The 23093-nt window shown below is 41.1% G+C and overlaps 1 protein-coding gene across 1 annotated transcript in view; it reads left to right on the top strand.

The window, feature by feature from the left end:
• Positions 1-39: 39 nt before the first annotated feature.
• gng12a (guanine nucleotide binding protein (G protein), gamma 12a) overlaps positions 40-23093 on the top strand; it is a 34908-nt gene continuing 11854 nt past the window's right edge. Inside the window, exon 1 of the mRNA XM_040022151.1 lies at positions 40-347. The gene's annotated coding sequence lies outside the window, so the exon portion shown is untranslated. The remainder of the gene's footprint in view (positions 348-23093) is intronic.

Raw genomic sequence — 23093 nt, 5'->3', positions numbered from 1 at the left:
TCCGCCTCTCTCCCGACAAAATTCGGCTGTTCTCGACGCAAAGCGTCCAAGTGGAGGAAAAGGAAAGAAAAGGGGGAAGCTGGCGAAGAAGAAAAAGTAAACCACAATTAAAAGAAATTAGCTCTAAACGTCCGCAGAAAGTGAAAGCTGAGCTTGGAAGTCGACGGCGAGGTCTCCGCTGAGCTTGTTTTCCACAGTCTGTGGTGTAAACACGTTAGTGTAGTTCTGACATTGCGCCGTGAGAGACAGAGCTGAGGGAAAGGTCTCCTCCCAGTCTGTTGACGGAGACAGTTTGGCTTCAGTGGAAGGAGACACGGCTATACCTGACTGCACAGTACACCGGCCAGGTAAGACTGCAAGCATGTTGATAAAATGTCACATTAGTAGCCGATATAACGAGCTTTACGCTGAAGCAACAGTTGGTCTCAATCTGTTCTACTATGAGACATATTTACTGTCAGCTGCCAGCTTTCACAGTCTCCCTCCGCCTGTGCGACACTTAGGTGGCACCACAGACAGTTTAGACACACAAATGTTATTTCTGCAGTTGTGTGTCTACAAAGAAATGTGTGATTCGTTTGGTATTCAACAGGTGAAAAGCTTTTAACTGAAGGTTTGTTCAACACACTGCTGCCTTCTGCCCTGATTATTCCCCGAAGGCCCCACCTACTGTGTTTGCCACATAGTGACTTATTTTGAAAAGCAGATAGATTATTCCAGAAGAGAAAATAAAACCAAGCCACTTCCGTCATGGCAAATCAGATGTATAATGGGTAGGGACATTACTAGTGTAAGCCCACCACGAACCAGTTCTGAGCCTGGGAAGTGGCTGAGATGTTTACATGGGGCATCAACAGTTCAGGCCATTAGGAGGACAGAATACAGACCAGCCATTGATAAGCCCAACTCATTAGTACCCCATTCACTGCCATCAAAGCTTCCTCTCGACATGAGTGGATCACACCGCACACAGTGGAAGCCCAGGAGCATACATTTCCTGTCTTCACGTTCCTGACATGCCATGAAGTTTTATTTTGAAGGAGTGAACTGCCTCAGAAGTCAGAAGAGATGAAGTGACCGAATCTGTGCCACTGCTTTATTCCCATTATAGAAGCTTTTAAGTTTACTGTTTCATTAATGAAGGAACTGACAGCCCTACAGTGCTGGGTCCAGTCATAAGGCTGCTATTATGCTATTACATGGAACAGACTCTTTTTTTTTTTTTTTTTTAAACTTATTTTCAGCTCTTTTTTAAAAAAAATGACAGAACAGCTCCTCAGATGAGATTTGGGATGTTTTCAACGTGTTATCACCTAAAAAAAAAAAAACATTGATTCTTTTTTAGCGGCACCCGCTGCATTTGTAGTTGAGTGAGTAGGTTAGCTGGATAGCTGGCAGGATTTAGTATGACGTGTGATGCATGTAAATTGATTAGTAACAGAGGAAGGGGGCTATGTGATCGAGATGGGAACCATGTCCTGCTTAACGCAGCGGTTGGATGAGAGAGGAACGGGGAGGGGAACTCCTTGTAAGCTGCAAGACTGAATGGAGGATCACTTTTGTTTTGTTTCCTTCCTCCTTCCCCATCTGAGCCAAGTTGTGGGATGTGGCCGCACATGCAGCTGTCACCAATGCTGTAATCCTTTATCTGTGAATGGCGTGCATCTCCTCCTCCGACACAGAATGCTGCTTGACTCGATTGGCAGCGAGTTTTTGACAAGCAGGAGGAAAATGCAGCGGTGACCACCGTCTAAGGCCAGGATCTGTTTCCTCATAGAGCTCTCTGTGATTCCCCGCAGTGGAGAGTTTTGTTGAAGTAGGAGGCGGTATGTGTGTACGTGCCTGTGTGTGCCTGCTTTCGTGTCTTTTCAGTGATCTCACTACTTCCTTAGTGGGCTGAGATTCACATATTTTTCTCAACATGTTACTCACACGCAGAAACCGGCATGACTTACAGGCTACTGAGTAAATTATATGTTTCTAAAAGTATTTGTGCTAAAGTACATGTTATTACATTCACACCCTTTCTCCTCTCAATTCCTGAGTCCTTTAAGTAACGTGACAACAACCTCATGGAAACACTGATATTTCTTTCAGCGCTGGAATAATTAGTCAGAGAAAGTTAATCACTTTAGCAGGCACAGATTCACTGCTCAGAAAAAGTCTTGAGTCACCCCTCATTTCTTTATATTTTGCTTCCTGGGAGCCAGATGTTCTCGTAAAATTTTAAAATGGACTTGAGCAATATTTCTCCAGGCTCTGTGAAAGCCATTCAAAGTTGTTCTTTGGTCATTAACTGCTATTGCACTCATTTCCAGTCCAGTCCCCGTATATGACTATTTTCAGAGGAATCTTATTTGTTTGATAGTACAGTCAACACAAAGTGATCTTTGAATGATTAATGAAAGTACTTTGTTACTAGCAGCCTGTGACAAAAACACATGCTTCCATTTCTTCTTCTCCGACTTTAGTTGAATCCTCGAAAAATGCCATGGATAACACAGTTTGACAGGTATAAAATATTTTTTCCACCAATATAATAATTCCCAAAGAAATATTATTCAAAAACATGGGCTTTATCAACATATTGTGCAGCATGTCCCTTAAAAATGTGAGGAATCTGGACAAGTTGGAGATAAAAAAGAAGTGGCAGATCTGAAAATAAAGAAAAAAACCTATCTTTAGCAGATAAACATTATCTGAAAGTCATGTCCTTAGGAATAGGGGGAAAAAATTCAGGAAAGACCTGATACAGGGCCTGAGATATACATGTGGTCATTCAGCTGATCTATCTACTGTTCCCTGAAGCCAGAAATGGTTTCATTGGAAGGGTAGCTGTTAAGAGGCTATTCTTAATGAAGGTAAACAGAAACAAAAGGCCAACATATGCAAAATTACACAAGAAATGGACTGAAAATCGTTGGCAACAGGTCTTATGGATTGATAAATCTAAATTTTAAATATTTGGTTCAAATAATTTTCAGTGAGTACAGAGGAGGTCAGGAGAGTATCTATAGCTGGGGGGCAGGATTGTCATCATTTGGGGCTGCATTTCAGCCAGTACTGAAAGTAGCCGGTCAGATTTTTGATCAACCACGCTATACCAGCTGTTAAGTGTTTAAATTGAAGATGAGGATGTCCCTGAAGAAGCCTGGAAAGCTAGTCCTCTCAACACCAACTGGTCGCTGCAGATGGCTGCCCCACTGAGCCTGGTTTTGCCAGAGGTTTCTTCCTGTTAAAAAGGAGGTTTTCCTTCACCCTGTTGCCAAGTGCTTGCTCGTAGGGGGTCGTCTGATTGTTGGTGTTTTGTACGGTCTTTTGGTTACAGTATAAAGGAGCTTGAGGAAACAGCTGTTATGATTTGTCACTATATAAATAAAATTGAATTGAATTAAAATGAAAGGAAAGCTGCCTCAGAGAGTTTAGCCTGTGTTAGAGAATATAAGTGGTCATACCAAATACTGACTTTCAAGCTTGTTAGAATTGTAGAAGCTCTGTTTTTGCCTTGTATACTGTATTTTTATAGATGTTTGCAGCTGCTTCAAAAACATCACACAGTTATTTCTAATTTTCCTACCAAAATATAAAGAAATGAGGGGTGGATAAAGACTTTGGATCAGTACTGTATGAGGAATTTGCTGTTTCTGATTCTTCACACTTTTTTAAAGGCTTTTTTTGTTGGCTAAAATGAATATTAAGAGTTATTCAAACCATCATTTCTGAGAAGTAAAAATGCATTTCTCGGCATGTGACATTTTAAAGAAGTAAGCAACCTTCATCAGTGGTATAAATGAGTAATTCACTCCTACTTAAGTCCTAATTTTCTTTCTCTGATCACTGACAAATAGTAATCATCATCTGATTACTGATTATTCACAATCTATAACAAACTTTGAAATCATTAGTCAGCAATTGCCAGATAGTTGCTTTCGTGTCTTCACGGAAGTAGTCATTGTTGAGTGTTGAAAGTGTTGAAAAAAACCAGACATTAGCTGGTCCTGAGATCACCGTCAGACACCGAAAATGTTGCATAGTTTACTCTGCAAAGCCTCAGCATTTTATTAATAAATAACTCAAAACAGTCCTTAGATTAAAGGACTTTATTAAATGTCTTGGTAAAATGGTGTAAAACTGGCAACATTTATACTGAAGAAATCAAATAAACAAGGTGATGAGGTGTTTGATATCAGCTTAAACAGAAAGACTGTGTGCTGTCAATATTGTGAAATGGCAGATTTCATTAATACATTCCTGATGGATCTTCTATAAAATGTACAGATAGTTTTATGTGTACTGTCCACTCTTATTTGGCAGTCTCTTATCTCTGCTCTTACGCTGAAGGTCAAAATCCAGAACTTAAAAAAAAAAGTCTAAACAGTCTCACAGGAGTCTATACAACTCTTTTGATTCACATTCCTGGACTTGAATCTTCTCTCTCTTCCTTTTTTGTGTACATGAAGACTATTCTTTATTGTTATTTTGTTTTTTTATGAGCCTGGTGTCATATCTATTTACTGGGTCCCTATACATGTACATGTAAGCATGACTGGCCAGCATATAGTGAAGACAAAGAGCCTTTGTTTAAGTAATTGAAGCTGTACTTAAAAACATAATGGTTGATGGTTTTTATCACAGTCCAGGTGATTTTCCTTTGGTAAAAGGCCAAGATCTTTGATGGCTGCCAAGATTTGTTATGAGGATGACAAAGGTTATCATAATGTGTATATATATATATTTATATCTATATATAAATAAAACAGTTTCCTGGGTTGTATATGAAGAAATATATTTATTCTATTTTTACAAGACTGAAAAATGTCACTCATGTTAGGGTTTTATGCAGTTTTTCCTCTCTTTTGTTTCACTAAGAACTCCACAACGTTGTCTTTTCAGTGATGATTTTCTTCCACTTCAGCTATACAGTATGCAAAGATACACTCTGGGCCTCAAAGGCTGCTCCAGCTTGATGTTTGCGGTGTGTGTCTGTGTATGCACTGCATTGTGTAAGTTGGTAGTCACAAGGCTGAGCCTACAGTGTTTGGTTTGCTTGAAATTCACCCTACCCAGCAGCAGATGTACTCAGAGGAGTGGTGGTGACACTGCGGATATACAGTCACACCCATGTGTTGGTTTGGCAGCACAGTCACTTGCTTTTATGAAATCCCAGGCATAACTCAGTCCTTTCATATTGGCTAAAAATGGGCCAACTTGGTGAAACACGTGCTTTAAGCGTTTTCTAAGATGCTGTTTTATTAATTAATAATTTTTTTATTTCGTGTGTTTTAAAGGTGATTGTAGATGAAAGTGGTTTATTCACTGCTGCCTTCAGGAAGTGAGGCGCTCTGTGTGCTCATGTACTAATCAGGTTGACATCAGCCTGACATGTACACATTTGCTAAGCAGGAAGTGTTGTCATAGCAACCATCTCAGATAGGTAAGAAAGGTAGCGCGCAGACCTAATTTCCCCCCGTTTCAGTAAATGTGTCAAGGCTTTCTGATTCTGATTCACCGCCGTGTCTCAGCCTTTGCTGACTCTGTCTGCTTGTTGTTTCAAGGATACACTGGTCCCTGAAGCTGGGTTCAAGCTGTAGAGATCCTATTATTGTGTTTGTCAGTTTGAGTGGAGGACACAGGTGACAGACACAAAGGTAAAACTAGTGCCAAACACGGAGCATCTAACATCCATGTGAGAGGAAAAGCCACGGATTTCTTTACCTCTGCAGCTTTCTGCTCAGTGACACAGCTCATATTTTCTTTAAAATAAGCCTTATTTAGCAGTGTAGACAATATTGACTCAAACAAAAAACAGGGTGTGCAATCAGACATGAAGCAGAAATGCTTACTTCGACATCAATAATACTGATAGAAGTATCAGAATTTATGTAGATTTTCAACTGTTCATGGATCTAATAATAGATTGACATCCCTTGCCCAGACTTATTGCCAGTGTTTTATATACAGAAGTTGTTTTAAATATCTTTTAGGTTTTCTTGGTATTTTTTTTTCAAGTGTAAGAAATACACAGAAGCTCAGCAGCAAAACATTGAGTCAGCAGTCATATAAAATTGTAGAAGAAGCAATGATATAACTCACACTACTGCAGATCCTCAGGTTCAAGTCTGTCCTGGGCCATTTGCTGGATGTCATTCTGTACTGCCCTGTCCAAAATAATGATGAAAACTCTTCAAAATAGACTTAAAAAATAAAAAACTCATCTAGATTAAAACAAGAAACTTGAATTAGCATGTGTTTTGTTTTTTATTTTTTGCTTTTTTGTTTTTTGATAAATTGCCTAAATGGTTATTATTGATTTATGCCTCTGGCTTCGGACTCTTTGATTAATTGCCTAACACTTCCATCCTCAGAGACTGAAATCACCAGCTTACTTTATCATTTAAATGCATACTGAGTTGCACAATTTAGATTTTGCTTGACTCAATTTTTGCATTTGTTCCGGTAAAAACAGTGAAAACCACTTTAGGTTGTTTTTTTTACTGACTTTTGTTCTAAAAAAGGAGATTTTAGGCAGTGACTTATGAGAGGCCTTGGTATGCCGTGACTGATGGTACCTGCAAAGCGCTTCGGGCTTGTAATAACATGCCTCTGTAGGCCAAAACTAGATTTTGAACGAATATTTTTGTTGGTGTATGAAAGTCTGCACAAAACCAGCCTATAGTGAGAGTGATTTAACAAGTCAACTCAACAATGCCATCTTGAGTCTGTTTCTTTTCCTTATAGCTTCAGGTTAAAGTTTTGTTTTCTTTAACTGTTGAGCAAGACCTTAAAACTGATGCTGTAAGTGCACACATTGACATATGAGCCCTTTTTGTGTTGAGGTTGGTGAGCAGGCCTCAGTTTGTTGCCAGTACATAGCTGTTCATCCCGATCTCTGGTTGGACAGGAGAGGGAAAGCAGATAAGATAGGTGTGTTTGGAGTGTAAACTATGTCCAAGGTTGAAGTTCCTTGTAACCTCACTTCAATGTGAGGTTAGATTTGTAGCTGTCCCACAAAGTGTAAAGGTTAGTCGATGGGCGCTCAATGCTCCCATCAATGCTCTGCAGTATTTGGGAGGAACCTCTCTACAAAAGAGAGTTGCCAAAACTTCTTATAACCAATAATTGCATAATTATAAGGGTTAAATGCTTCTAGCTTCCTAGATTTGAGGATTGCTTTCTCAGTAGGCCTTTTTCATACAGTGGGAAAAGCACAGGTGACGGCATTAATGGTGGCTTTGTACTACACTGCTACAGTGTCTCAATACTAAAACCAAGACATTGAAACTGAAGCAATTAAATGCATTTGGGCCATTATTAATGAGCAGTTTCCTATGTGACCTTGTAAATAATGTTTTGTGTATTTTAATCTTATTTATTCATTTATTTTTGCTATTTCAAATTTGTATAAATGCAATGGACATTTTGTTTTTACTATTTTTTGATTCTGTGTGCAGATTAAATGCACACATATGTACATTCACCAGACACTTCACTGGGTATACCTTTGCAACTAGTCGTTAACACACATATGTTATTAGTCAATCACGTGGCAGCAATATAATACATTTAGGCATGTAGACACGGTAAACACGGCCTGCTGAAGTTTAACTGAGCATCAGAATGAGAGAAAAAAGGTGACTTAAGTGACTTTGAATGTAGCATGGTTGTTGGTGTCAGACAGGCTGGCCTGAGTATTTCAGAAACTGCTGAGCTGATGGGATTTTCCCACATAACCATCTCTGGGGTTTACAGGGTCCTAAAATATCCAGTGAGCAGCAGTTTCCTGGGTGAAAATGCCTTGTTGATGCCACAGGAGAATGAGCAGACTGCTTTGAGTTGATAGGAAAGCACAACTGACTCTGAGCACAAATCACATGGAACCTTGAAGCTGATGGGCTACAACAGCAGAACACCACACCAGCTACCACTCCTGTCAACTAAGAAACTAAGACTACAATTTAAACAAGCTTAACCAAACTGTACATGTTATCATATGTGATGACTTAATTTCTGCTGCAACATTCAGATAGTAGGGTCACAGTTAGATGTAAGAAACATGAAAGCAGTCCATCCTGCCTCGTATCAATAGTTGGGTTTGGTGGAGGTTTAATGGTGTTGGGGATATTTTCTTGGCACACGTTGGACCCTTTAACCCCTGCCACAGCCTACCTGAGTATTGCTGGCTATGTCCAATACTTTATGCCCACAGTATAGACGTTGTGCCATATCACAAAGTTCAAATTCTCTCAAACTGGTTTCTTGAACACGACAATGAGGTCACTGTAGTCAAATGACCTCCACACTCACCAGATTTCAATCTATTAGAGCACCTTTGGGATGTGGTGGTAATTCACATCATGGATGTGTAGTCGACAAATCTGCACCAACTGTGTGAGGTCATCATCATGTCATCACCGTAACCCATCATGGACCAAACTAAGGAATGTTTCCATACCTTGTTGAATCTGTGCCACAAAGAATTAAGGCAGTTCTGAAATTAGAGTCCAACCCTTCTAACCCTTAGCAAGCTGTACCTAATGAAGTGTCCAGTGAGTGTATCTATAATACAGTCAGTGTTCTGCCTGACAGTCCAGTCGAGTTGTGTTCTTGGACATTAGTGAGTCAAACAATTGCAACAGTTCATGGATCTATTGATTATTCTAGTAGATTTATTCAATCAATAATTATTAGTTTTTAACTCTATCTATAACTCATTTACAATATGAAAATTACTATTAAAAAGTTTACAGTTTGGGTCTCACTTGATTTGCAGACATCACGGTCGAGCTTAGAGTCTTTTTATGGATGCTTAAGGACCCCTAAATGTAATCTTAGCAGCCCTAAAAAGACAACTATAGTAATACTAGTAATAGTAATATATTTTACTATAATCTGACATCATCTTCTAATGTTATATTCTGCCAAACTGTCTATTGGAAACGGTACAGGTTCCAGGAAAAACGTGTAAATGTGCAGTGTTTTTCATGTCCTGATGTTACAGTGCACACACATGGGCACTGGATGCTTCAGCAGCGAGGCTTGTAATTGATAAAAAGATTTGTGCTGCTCATGACGTTAAGAAGATGAAGAGACACAGCTCAGTGGTGCAGATTTAAAAACAGTTTACCTCAAACATTAACAAGCAAAAGTGCAAAGTGTTCTGATAATGCAAGGTCACTGCCGTGTCTTTAAAAGTTTGTTCCTATTTAAATTTTTTCTCTAAAACGTCAACTAATGTAGGATAGATTAGAGAGTTTTAGCTAATTTAGAAACCCCGACTTACTGTAAACAACATAGTATTCATAACATAGTTATAAAAACAAGGTAGTTTCTGTTTTGCCCACATTTATTAATGATGTTTTCACATAACTAATCTGTGTGTTATACTGTTACCAAAGGTGGATTCTCCTCGGTCTACTCTCACAATAACTTGTCTGACAAATACTAATTTAATAAATACTTATTTAACAAATTAAGAAAATACTTTGTTTGCCTCGCTTACCTCAGGCTTTTTCTTCTTTTCTTCTTTAAAAAAAACATGTCTGTATGTTATTGTCAGTGAATAGAAGAGAATGGAGAGAAGACAGATTATTCTTGTAAGGGTAGGGGAACAATGTGTAAATGAGGGAGGACACAGAAGTATTCATTGGCTTGATTCCCAGGATGGCTGTGTGTGTCATAAACAAAAATATACGTATTTAAAAAACAAAACTATCACCATGTGGGTTCCTCTCTGGCTTTATTGTGTGATGCTCTGCTTCCTCCCCAGTGGTAATGTCACAGGAGCGGATGATGTTTGGCAGCATCGTAACAATCAGCAGGCCTCTTTAAGAACAAATAAACAGTGTCTCTCTCACAGAAGAGTTGGCCTTAAAGCGCATTATGTGGGTTTTGCTTGAGAGCCCAGTGTGTTTGTTTTGAATACTTCACATAATTTGAAGCCAGTTCCTTCTGTAATGGCGAGGATAAATAACAGAGAGCACAGGTTCTCTGTGGATTGCTTTTACCACTTTAAAGTAGACCAAAGCAAAAGTAAATGCTGTCACAGTCACTGGAAACAGGCCCGAAACAACTCTTCAGACGTTTTGGATCTTAAAGAGGTCTGTTGTTCAGCTGTCAGTACTTTCTTCCTGCCACAAGGTGGTGCACTCTGACTGCTTTTCTGCCTCCCTTGAGAGGCCCGTCATTTTCATTGGTGCTCCTACTGCTGGTGCCACCCCAGCAAAAGCAAGCATTTGCCAAAATATGTTTTAATTCAAAGCATCATTTTTCCAGCAGCTATGATTTTTACATTTAAATAAATTATTTTATATTAGTCTCTTTACCTTTATGAGTCCAGCTCTGTGTGACAACTAGGCCATTTATCTTGATTGCTTTCTCGCACACACTCCTCATGTCACTGTGTATGCCTGCCTATTGTCCTTTACATTTCTTTCCTCCTTTCTTTTTTTTCCTCATAAGGGTATGTGAGGGAATTTTTCCTGCAAGGTGAGCATGCATTGTCTGTTTTGCATATGTTGCACCTCTGACGTGAATCAGGGATCGTTTATTTGTCTTGTTAGACGGCTCAGATAGCATGGGTGCGTGCGTGTGTGCACTGTGATTATGTATCAGCACTGTTTACTGGAAGGACTCTATAGTAACCAACACAAGCAGAGCGCCATTAACGCAAAGGCCGACAGACGAGCCTTAGTCTCTTTGTAATGTACCGTTTGTTGGTAATACAGTTAAGATCATGGCTCAGTAAAGGATTTCTAATCTTATAACAAAGGTCAGAGGAGCAATACCTTATTTCAGAGTTTATTTTTATATTTTTGACTTGTGATTTCTTCATGCATAGTCTTATATGCAACCCCATGACCATGGATTAATGTCACCGTGATAGGAAGCATAATGACCATTTGGGCTGTTCCACTTGTGATTGGCAAGTACATAAAAAAATGTAGAGTTTCCTGTAGAAACATGTAAACTTCTGTCTGGTTGGACTGGATATAAAATGCTTTGAAGTTCTCCCACTCACAGGAAGGTATACCTTTTTTTTTTTTTTTTTTACTTCACAAACACTCCTCAAATGATTTCCTCTGACATGCACAGGATTTCTTAAGACTGAGGCCCAAATATGGGCATATCCTGTTGTAGGATCGTGTGGGTAGGCCAGCCTGGCAGCAGTAAGAAATGCTGGCTATGACTACCTTTATTGCATTAATGGTGTAATAGCAACTCCTAAATATGTACATATGGGTAGGGTTCAGTGCGCTGTCAGCAGCATGCCATTTTTAACTAACTGAAGGAAAGTTCAAGATGCAGCAGAAGCATGCAGCCTAGCTTAAAGGGTCCAATGACAAATGAATCATTCATAATCCTCACAGTCCAATCAGCATTTTAAATTCAGCTGTCTGGGCGTGTGCGAGTGGGCTGGAGAAACAGTGTCACTTTGATGGATTCTTTCATTGCTTTGGGGGCCTTTCTGAGTCTACGGGGAAGTTTGCTGGCATCCCAAACAAAGGCCAGTGTGTGTCCTTCCTCACAGAGGCCTGGCTGGGACCCCTCCTCGACACCTGTAGCAGAGGGCTCTGCATCCACAAGCGTCCTTGCTGTGTTTGAGAGAAAAACCCGCACCCCTTTATTCACTTTTAAAAACTCTTCGGGCCCCACAGTTTTTGTCAGTTATGCTCAGTTTCTGTTTGGAGCAGAAGCAGGTGTCTGTGAGATGCACAGTCGCTGTCTGTCTTCTTGTCCACATTCTCAGTGTCTTCTCATTCGCTCAGATCAGGTGTCTCATTCACACTCTTGTCAAATTCACTTTCTTTTAAACCAACATCAAGGCTTTGTTTGGCTGTGATTTATAGAGTTACTCGCTCCTTCGCGGTGCAGCAAGGCCTCACATTTGGTCCAGGAATGCTTCTTGTACAGCGACTCCTTGTGCAGCTACCTTTTTGAACTGTTCCCAATAGGCAGTGTTCCCTCTCGCTGCACTTCTTGTTGCAAAAGACCACACCGTTATCTGATCATGTGGAGATTTTATTTTTCTCAGTGGAGAAATCATTTGCAGGATAAGCAATTTAAACATTCATGAGCTGTTACTGCAGTTAGTCTATCTGATTAACACACACACACATACATTTCTGTGTATACCTCTATTTGCAGAAGCACTTCTCGCTTTGTTGATTTCCTGTGTGTTGCTCTACGATGACCTTATGGTAGAGCTGGGCGATATAAGATTTTTTCATATCACGATATGTTTTTTTCATTTCAGGCGATAACGATATCTATCACGATATAAGCCAAATAACTATATTTGTAAGATTTAAATGTGCCGTTGCTCACAAGTAAAATGTGAAATAATCAGCAGCTTGTTTTTATTTAAATATTTATTTCTCATAATAAGTTCAACAGGGTAGATGTACTTAAGGAACATGAGACTTTTTCAGATAAATAAAGGCAAATATTGCAAACTACACAAAAGGCAGCCGCTAAAGCGTTTAAGTTTCAAAATAGAACAAAGGAAACAGACTACTAAATTGTCAATTCCACTTAGAAACAAAATATTAATTCTAAAAATAAATCTTAGTTTGTTTTACAGAAGAACAGACAAAATTGACTAACTTTTGTCAATATCAAATAAACTGAGAACTAAAAGGAAATTCTCAATCTCTCCTTGTTGTATAGCTTAGCTTTTCAAACAGTTTTAACAGTTACTTTAGTCTGACAAAAGCCGAATGACTAATTAGCGCTTCCAGTCAGAGACTGAGGCTACGTCCACATGTACACGGGTATTTTTGAAAACGGAGATTTTCCGTTTTCGTTTTAAAAAATAATCCCGTCCACACATAAAGGGAGAAATGAAGGAAAACACTGCTATGAACAAGCCAAAGCAGCAGGTGGCGCTAGATTCCTAACCGTGCAGAAATGTTGGCCAATCAGAAGTCTAGAAGCCTCGGTGGGAAAAAGTAAACAAAGCTGGGGCATAGAAGCAGAACCGAGTCGTATGTGTGGAGGGACAGTAACTGTTTATATGTAAGCATTTAAACACTGCAGAGAGTAGAATTAACAGTAACAGTATTGTAGAAATTCATTTCACCGAAACAATAACGTGGCGCACAGTGTGACGTCAAAAAATGCGCACACCTTTGACGCTGCGTTTTCTCCGTTTTTCTAGTCCACACGTAAATGCAAAAACGGAGTTTTCAAAAATCTTCGTTTTCAGTGACCAAAAACGCCGTTTACGTGTGGACAAAAGGTGCAAACGCATAGAAAAATCTGCGTTTTCAAAAATACCCGGGTATGTGTGGACGTAGCGCATGCACCAGTTTATTGTATTTCCAGACTTGCTTTCGGCACAATTTACAGTGCGCGCTACTCTGTTTTTAGTCAGACTTGAAATAGCCGAAATACCTTCACACTACGGAACTTCTGTGGCTCTTCCGTTCGACAATCTCTCCGGCATTGGAACCATCATCTGTTTTCTCTTCGGTAACCTTCGGTCACGCTCGGTTGATTTTTCTAGTCGGCACACTCATTTCCTCCATTACCCGGGCGGTACGGTGGCTGGCTGCTTCCCAAACAAATACACATGTGCGGCTTGGTACTTGTGCTGTACGTAACAAGTCACGTGACGTGACGCTGCGGCTGTGATTGGTTTGGCTCTGCGCTACGTAATTTGGATTGGCTGTTCTTTTTTTTTTTCTTTTTTTTTTTTAAGAGGACAAGAGCGGCGAGGTCTATCTCGATAGTTTAATTTTTCTATCGAGAAAAAGTTATATCGCGATACATATCGTTATCGTTCTATCGCCCAGCTCTACCTTATGGCACACTTTTCTGTGTATTGTCTTGACTAATTCTTTTTTTTTTTGTCCACCACTGGAGTCTCTTTAAATGACTATAGTCCATTTTAAAAAATAAACAAAACTACTCGCATGAATGAGCCGGGTGAACTTAGTGGCCTTGTAGTGCTGAGAAGTGGATGGAGCATGAAGAGAGAGGAAGTAAAGGGAGACGAAGGGAGGATGAGGAGGAGGCAAACATAATTTTTGAGGGGATTTGGGGTGGGCTGCAGAGGAAGTGGCCTCACTGTGACCCACAGTGTGAGCCTCTTCCTGCACCCGACATGTCTTTGAAACTGTTAGATGAACAGAGTCACGGTGGTTGGAGGGAGGAGCAGCCATTCATGTGGCCCCTGATTAATAGTAACTCGGGCTCCTTTGTGTGTATGTGTAGTAGGGGGGTGATTGTAAGTCAATCTAACTATAAGTCAACGGGCTGTCTGAGATCCTGTCTGCCTCTTTTTCTGGATTTTAACCGTCATAATTTAAACTTTTGTTCCTGCTGCCTAAATGTCTTGTAATCATGTTGAATCTATATCTGAGTGTCTGAAAAGTAATTAGAGGAACAAGAAAGACATTTCAAAAGCAAAACCACCATTTTTTTTCTGTGGCGTTACTGGAATTTGAGGCTGTTGCACTTGGGGAATTTAAAGTGACAACATGCCTACTGAATGTCATTAGTGTTTCATTATCTTTTGGGTGTTTTTTGTGGGATTTTATGCAGTGATGACATTTTTTCACACTTGCAAGTTTCTGAAACTCAAATGGTTACTTGTTCCTTTTTGTGTGTGCGTGGGTTTGTAGACTCATCACAAGATGCAACATGGTTATTTGTGGTACATTTACGGCAAATGCTGGCTCTAGTGTTTCCTAGTCTAAAATATGCTGTAAAAGTCACTATTGCCATTGTTTTGACAAGTGAGAAAAGACAAGTGAAGGGTGGAGCTTACTGTAAAACTGCACTCCTATTGGCTAGCAACTTGTCAATCCAAAGACGTTAGACATTGAGCCTAACAGAGATAATGGTCGTGTAAAAATAAACTGACCAAGCTGAATAAATGTTTTATTCAGTGTGACATGAAATGAGACCATAAACTCATCACAATATAGTGTATAGGTCAAGTCCGATACTCATAATTTCTATAGGACCAGAAGTGTAATTGCAAACCGCAGCTGTAACCACTTCTTGGCCATTGAAAAGAATACAGGTTTACTGCAATGCTTTATTTTTCAGATGCAGCAGTTGTGTCCTTTATATCACTGCAAGTTTTCTATATATGCTAATATGAGTTTTTGTATGTTTTAACAATAGCATGAAAATCAGAAGAGAAAGCAGAAAGGAACTTTAACTTGCAAGATTCATGTCCAATTTTGGTCTTTGACTTTACATAGCTGTGTGCTGACGTATGTATTATTCCTGATCATAAACATTTGTCCTCCTGACCTTGCGCCTCTTCCCGCTCAACCCTATCAGAGGCCTCCACTGCTGTCATAAAGTGATGATAAAATCATTTACCTGGACTTTGAAACAGTGGCACAGTAAATGCATGTAGAGCTTACTGTAATAAGTACTTATGCCCCCATAGTCCTAATCACTTTGGAATAGGAAATATATTAGTATGCATCAAGTCTAATAAGGTTTTTAACGTCAGTACAATAAGGAGTATGCATTTATCAGAGTGACTGCTGCATTTTCCAATAATAACTCAGGGATCAGCACTTCTCTTGTCTCTGCTGACACTTTCTATGAGCTTGTTTCAGTTTTCTTTTCTGTATGCGTGTGTGTGTGTGTGTGTCGCCTTCTCATGCAACTTAACTTGAGTGGTCATGTGGAGATATCTGTCTGCTATCCACATGCTTGTCATTCCTGTCCCTGCGTGTGCAGTAATGTCCCTTCTTACCAGCAGATAATGGGGATCATTGGGTTCTGAATCATGTACAGTCACTGCTAATAGATAAAACATGAGCCCACATGACTTCTTCATGACACGTAAAGTCATCCCACACTTTTTGTAAGCTGGAGGAAGGCTGATGCTCAGGTGGTGTTGCTCAGGTTTGGTTTTGTTTTTTAAACTGTGCAAAAACTGGTGTCCTGGGTATAGTTTATAAATTTTCATAAGAGCCTGATTCCTCTCACTTCTAAAGTGTTTAAGGTTTCGTCTCCTCTCTGTGATTTCTGTAGCCCTCTGGATTATTTTTCACTTATCTAGGTTTTACGTAAGGGAAGCAGTTCAAAACATCCACAGTCCACAGCCATGTGGCCTCGTGACTTCTGATCTGTAATGACAAAGGTGAGAAGTTTGCACACAAATAAATTTCACCATGTGAGCATGGCTTCTCGGGGATCTGCTGAATTAATGAGGCACTGGCACAACAGTGGCTCATGTCAGTTTTAATGGGAAATACAAGTGTTCTTAAATGTAGATGCAGGTGCTCACTGTTCCCCTGGAGCTGTGTTCCAGTTGCATTTATGGCTCATAACATTTGTTAGAAAAGCAAACAGAGTAATAAAGGCTAAGGCATGCCAATGTATACAGTGATTCAGCAGAAATGATAAAGGTAAAGTACAGTAGAAGCAAAGGGAACACCTATGAATATCCATGCACCAGCCTAGGCGGAGTAGTCGAATATATATATATATATATATATATATATTTATTAGGGGTGCAACGATATTCGTATCGATATTGAACCGTTCGATACAGTGCTTTCGGTTCGGTACGCATATGTATCGAACAATACAACATTTGTAATTTATTTTATCAACTTTCCTTCTGACGATGCTGTCTGTGTTGAGCACTCAGTGAATCTGCGTTCGACTACTCCGCCTAGGCTGCACTGTCGAGCGCAGATCCACTGAGCGCTCAACACAGACAGCATAGTCAGAAGGAAGAGCGCAGGGCAAGCTAGCAAGACAGAAGTTAAGCTCTCCTTGCAACATGGACCTCCCCCACCCTCATTCAGATCTGGCGTTTGGAATTATTTTGGTTTTCATGTGACGTATGACCCTGAAGGTAAGCGCGTCATGGACTAAAGTAAAACAGTATGTTGGATGTGCCATGCAATGCTCAATTACATGGGTGGGAACTAGTGTGTTAGCGCAGTTAGCTCGTTAACGTGTTGGCCGTCTAGCCCCATGCACGGGGCGATCGGCGGTAGCTTGTTAACGGAGATTTGCCGTGTTGTGGCGTTAAGGTCATTTCAACGAGATTAACCTGAAAGCACTAGTGGGAACACAACGAATATGACTGCACATTTACGCCGACATCATCCTAGTGCAAAGACAAAAACAACAAGCATGCTACTAACTTTAGCCGAGTCATTTAGACAGCTGTTAGCACATGATTCTCCTTATGCTGCTGAGAATATAGCCCAGAAGAAGCGTATAGTATAGCTTTTATTTTGGAAAGAGCCATTTCTCTGTAATAAACTCTCTTTTCCAAAGATGAGTGATTCCTCAATCAGATACAGGGCTTGCAATATCGCTAGCCCGACGTCCTGGAGCTAGCGATTTTTTCAGTCGGGCTACCAAAATCTATCTCTTCCCTGCCCGTCGGGCTATTGTAGGAAGGAAAAATATATGTCAATGCTTTTGCATTCTTTCGGAAATGTAGCTGGGTAATTATGTCATTGGCATCGGTGAGCCACTGTCAATATGTGACATATTGAAATCGCGTTTGAATTTGCGCTTGTTTTTTGCTTTCACTTTGCAATCGTGCGAACTGTGTATAGAGAGCGACAGCACTGATCTGTGAGTGATGACAATTTGTGCACCAATTCCTCTGACATCGTCTTATTAATCGTTAGCTTACTATGCAAACATGACAAGTGAAATCTCCCGCAGCAAGCTTAAACATGTGAGAGGTTGATCGCGCAGAGAATCGCTGAGCTTATGTGAGTGAGCGTGTAAAACCAGCAGCATATATATTTTAGTTCTGCTGAGAGAAATAAGACAGGTCAGGGTGAAGAAGTGACAGCCAAAGAAAAGCTTACCACAAAACGGAGAAGTTATGACAAATCAGACTATAAGGCAAAAAGAAAGTGCAGCTTTATGGTTTCATGGACAAAATAATTTCTGTGGCTGCAATATGACGAGCTAAATAACCAGGGCTGCACATAAGTGGTCCGCAGGTGCGCATTCGCTGTCAAAATAAAAAACACGCACAAGGGTTAGGGTTAAATTTAAAAACTGTACCTTTGAGTTAAAATATATATTTATAATTTTAATAAATGACAAATTAAAAAGGCATGAACATTTTTTTTGTATCGAAAAAATATCGAACCGTGACACCAAAGTATCGAACCGAACCGTGAATTTTGTGTATCGTTGCACCCCTAATATATATATATATATATATATATATATATATATATATATATATAAAACTTAAACACCCAGCACGCCCCTGCGGGCGGTTTATCCTTCAAGCTCGGGTCCTCTACCAGAGGCCTGGGAGCTTGAGGGTCCTGCGCAGTATCTTAGCTGTTCCCAGGACTGCGCTCTTCTGGACAGAGATCTCCGATGTTATTCCCGGGATCTGCTGGAGCCACTCGCCTAGCTTGGGAGTCACCACACCTAGTGCTCCGATTACCACGGGGACCACTGTTACATTCACCCTCCACATCCTCTCGAGCTCTTCTCTGAGCCCTTGGTATTTCTCCAGCTTCTCGTGTTCCTTCTTCCTGATATTGCTGTCATTCGGAACCGCTACATCAATCACTACGGCCGTCTTCTTCTGTTTGTCTACCACCACTATGTCCGGTTGGTTAGCCACCACCATTTTGTCCGTCTGTATTTGGAAGTCCCACAGGATCTTAGCTCGGTCATTCTCCACCACCCTTGGGGGCATCTCCCATTTTGACCTCGGGACTTCCAGGTTATACTCGGCACAGATGTTCCTGTACACTATGCCGGCCACCTGGTTATGGCGTTCCATGTATGCCTTGCCTGCTAGCATCTTGCACCCTGCTGTTATGTGCTGGATTGTCTCAGGGGCATCTTTACACAGCCTGCACCTGGGGTCTTGCCTGGTGTGATAGACCCCAGCCTCTATGGATCTTGTACGCAGCGCTTGTTCTTGTGCTGCCATGATTAGTGCCTCTGTGCTGTCTTTCAGTCCAGCTTTGTCCAGCCACTGGTAGGATTTCTGGATATCAGCCACCTCCTCTATCTGCCAGTGGTACATACCGTGCAGGGGCCTGTCCTTCCATGATGGTTCCTTGTCTCCCTCCTCTTTCTTGGGTTTCTGCTGCCTGAGGTATTCACTGAGCACTCGGTCAGTTGGGGCCATCTTCCCAATGTATTCTTGGATGTTCGTTGTCTCATCCTGGACTGTGGTGCTGACACTCACCAGTCCCCGGCCCCCTTCCTTCCGCTTAGCGTACAGCCTCAGGGTGCTGGACTTGGGGTGAAACCCTCCATGCATGGTAAGGAGCTTTCTTGTCTTTATGTCAGTGGCTTCTATCTCCTCCTTTGGCCAGCCTATTACCCCAGCAGGGTACCTGATCACGGGCCCGGATCTTGTTCTTACCGTTCAGCTGACTCCTCAGGACTTGCCTGACCCTCTGCAGGTACTTGGTGGTTGCAGCTTTTCTAGCGGCCTCTTCATGGTTCCCATTCGCCTGCGGGATCCCCAGGTACTTGTAACTGTCCTCTATGTCTGCAATGTTGCCTTCTGGTAGTTCAATCCCCTCAGTTCTGACTACCTTCCCTCTCTTTGTTACCATTCGACTACACTTCTCCAGTCCGAACGACATTCCAATGTCATTGCTGTATAGCCTGGTAGCCTGGTAGTGTGGATCAGTGAATCGATGTCTCGTTCACTCTTGGCATACAGCTTGATGTCATCCATGTACAGGAGGTGGCTGACAACTGCTCCATTCCGTAGTCAGTATCCGTAGCCAGTCTCAGGAAGTAGAGCAGGTCATCAAGGAAGGTTGGTGATTCGATCACTGGCTGCTCCAGTCTGCATGCCAAGGATACTGAGCTCTGAGTTGCTCTCGATGCATTCATTATCGAATGCATCGAGAGCAACTCGTAGGACTGTGTGAATATTAGATAGAAAGCACTTCTACACAGAAAAAAAAAAATGCCTGTACAATGTGGATGAGAGGTAAAGCGCTTTGAGTAGAAAGAAGAACCAAGTCATTTACCATGTATCTTTTCTTTTTCCTCTCTTCTTACTTCTTTTCTTTTTTGTATGTGTCTGTCTTTTTATCTCCCTCTGTCTTTTCCTATCTCTCTGTCTTTGTCCCCTTTTCTTTTGCGCTCGCCCTCCCTTGCTCCCCTCCTCTCTCTCAACCTCTTTCTCTCTTTTCCTCTCTCTTTCTCTCTCTGACCTGAGCATCCTGAAAAACAAACGCACACATTTTCCACCACTGATCCCTTTGTCCTGATCTACATGGCTGTTGGCTGCTGTTGATCAACAACAAAAGATTTAGTACTTGAATATTATATTTTGCTTAACTTTCCTCAGAACAGATTCTGTAGTAATTTGCTTTAAAATAATATACGTGTATACCTGAATGCCATACAGGGGGCATTACAGATATACACTTGTATAAATGGACTTTGCCCCTCCTTACACACCTAATCTTTGTTACACACACACACTCATCCCCATTTATGTCACCAGCTGACTAATCCCATTTCCTCTTTGCTCAAAAAACAATCTCCTTTACAACCTTCATGTTGTATTCTAATAAGCTTTGTGACGTCTATGCCATTATCAATTATTCCATGCATGCATGCTGTTGCTTAACGCTTCCTGCATCAGCTCCAGCTGGGATCAGGCAGAATCTGCGGCACAACTAACTACACACCTTTGCCCTTTTCTTTTTCACCATCGGTGCAGTAGCGACATAAATGTTGTCTGTTGAGCTCAGGGGTGGCGCCTGGAAAGGCCGAATACGTCTGTTTATTGTTCCATATAGGCAAGGCAGTGTTGGGGCAGAAATGGAGCACCATTGTGTAGTATCTCTCTGCCTTCGTCATGAATAGTAGCTTTCAGAGGCAAGGGGGACTGAGGCGAGAGGCAAAGCACTCACAATAGCTTTAAGTTTTATAGCAGTCTCTAGCAGCAGATATTTGGCACAGGACCAAATGCAACATACACACAGCTGCACAGCTTGCTTTCTCCAGCTGAACTCTCTCTCCCCTGCACACATACAAACTCTTATCTCTCCCTCAGTCTCGGTCGCAAGCACACAACTCTCTGCCCCGCCATTCATTCCTTCCCTGCATCCATTTCCAGCAAACTCCACTCGGCTTGCACTAAGCTTTCTTTTGTTCAGTTTTTGGAGAACAATGTTGTTTGTTTTCCAAAGGCAGCGCAGAGAGAGACGCTGCCTGGCAGCCTCTTTGCCTAGGTCGCCCATGTCTCCTGCATGTCACTCTCTGTGCGTCTGCAATGACGTCCGGAGGGCATTATCTGCCACAGGCCTCTGTTTGTTTTGGGCTGCTCCAGGCTCGATAATGACCCATTACTGGGGAACCAGAGGCTCACGGGCAACTACATGGAAGCTGTCGAGTCCTTGCTAATCTGGATGGTGCCCAAATTGGTCATATTCAGCTACAGTTGGGTGTCATTTTTAACTTGAACCAATTGCAACCAGCCAGTAGCAACAAAGAGCTGCTGGCTATTTTTAGAATGCCCTCTAGCTGCTAACAATATCACTGGGGCAACTTTCTGCGTCAGTTTAAGTCCTGCTCTTAGCATTTTGACATCATGCATGTAAAGCCAGGAGTTATGTCTGAAAGGCTGTTGAGCATCAACAAAGTCGTTTACATAGTTGTTTCATTATTTCTGGCCCCTCCTGTGGAAGGAATGCAAGGAGCCATTTGACAGTTACATCAGTGGAAAGACCAAATATCTCTCATTCTTTGCTCTTACGTTCAGCGTATTGCAGATTGCAGACTTTCTTGAGGCCCTCATGTTAGCCACTTGTGATCTTTTTGGATCATCCCTTTAATCATTTTATCTGTTTCAACCCATACTGCACATCACTATCTACTGCACTTTTGATATGAAAGGTTGCTTGAAGTTACAGCTCAAGGCTGTCTCTACTTATTGTCTAATATAGGAAACTTTTATTAGTTCCAGGAACCTTCAGGCATAGTACCCCAAATTTTCGGTGTTTGCATAAAATAGGTAGGTTTTTATTCTTTCTGAGGATAACAGGAACTTTGAGTGACATACATAAGCCCAGATTAAGTGTAGGGTGTTAGGCTGAACACATGAATGCAGCACAGGTATCCTTTATTATGGAAAAAGTGTAAATATCAGTAAAATATTAAAGTAGTTGAACAATACCCAGAAGAAATTACTGTTAGTGAACTCCAGGCTGTATTGGGCTTCATTTTACTTGAACTTGCTAATATGCATCTACTGCAAAAAGAAAGCAGTGCAAAGAGAGAAAATGACTTGGTTGAAAGGGTATCACAAGAAAATAAAAGGATGTTACATTATCAGCTGCTAGCTAGACTATTGCATCTTATTTCCTATTAGCAGTGCAAATGCAAACAGAAAAAAATCCTTGGAAGATTCCCATTGGATACTTGCCTCCAGCTGTTCCCCAAGAACTGTTTGATCTGAATTGAGATGCTACAATGCACTATACTGTTTTATGTTACCCATGTTTGTTGCTGCAGTTAAGGAGGTCACAGATTTTTTTTCTGTATCCTGGGATTCACAAACACAACTCCCACCACACCTGCTTCAGGTACCTATTAAACCTTCACTTGCCTATGCTACACTTAGTCGACATTCAGCCCTAATCTTTAAACCACAGTACACCCACATTTAGGATTGCACAACTGATAATTTGCGATGTCAACAATAGCCACGGGCCACCACATGGCTGACCTTGCCTGCTGAAAATAGCCCATTCAGCAGTTTGGGAGCCAGATTTTGCCACATGACTCAGTGATGTGTGTGTGAGAAAGACAAATAACTCAAAGACAGAATTTGGGCCATTGTTTTAATCGTGATGAAAAATCGTAGTTCACAGAAAAGGAAACAAGAACAAAAGTAATTTTAAAAAAAGATTTTTTTTCACACACTCACATCAAGTAGTGAGTGTGTGAACACAGCTCTCTGGGCTGTGAGCTGTGTCTGGAGTGGAATCTAATTAGGTTGAGATTGCCTTCTTTCGTCATGTGAGTTCTTGGCCCTGCTTAGTTTTTACATACCGGTCCTGCTTGTCCTCTCAATTATCATTGTTATCTGTCATTATGTCAGGCAGTCAGAGACGCTGACACAAATGCTGCTCCTC

Source organism: Simochromis diagramma, unplaced genomic scaffold, assembly GCF_900408965.1.
Source record: "Simochromis diagramma unplaced genomic scaffold, fSimDia1.1 OVJJ01000205.1, whole genome shotgun sequence".
NCBI classification, from domain to species: Eukaryota; Metazoa; Chordata; class Actinopteri; order Cichliformes; family Cichlidae; genus Simochromis; species Simochromis diagramma.
The sequence above is the reverse complement of the archived record's forward strand: the minus strand, read 5'-3'. Positions and strand labels throughout refer to the sequence as shown.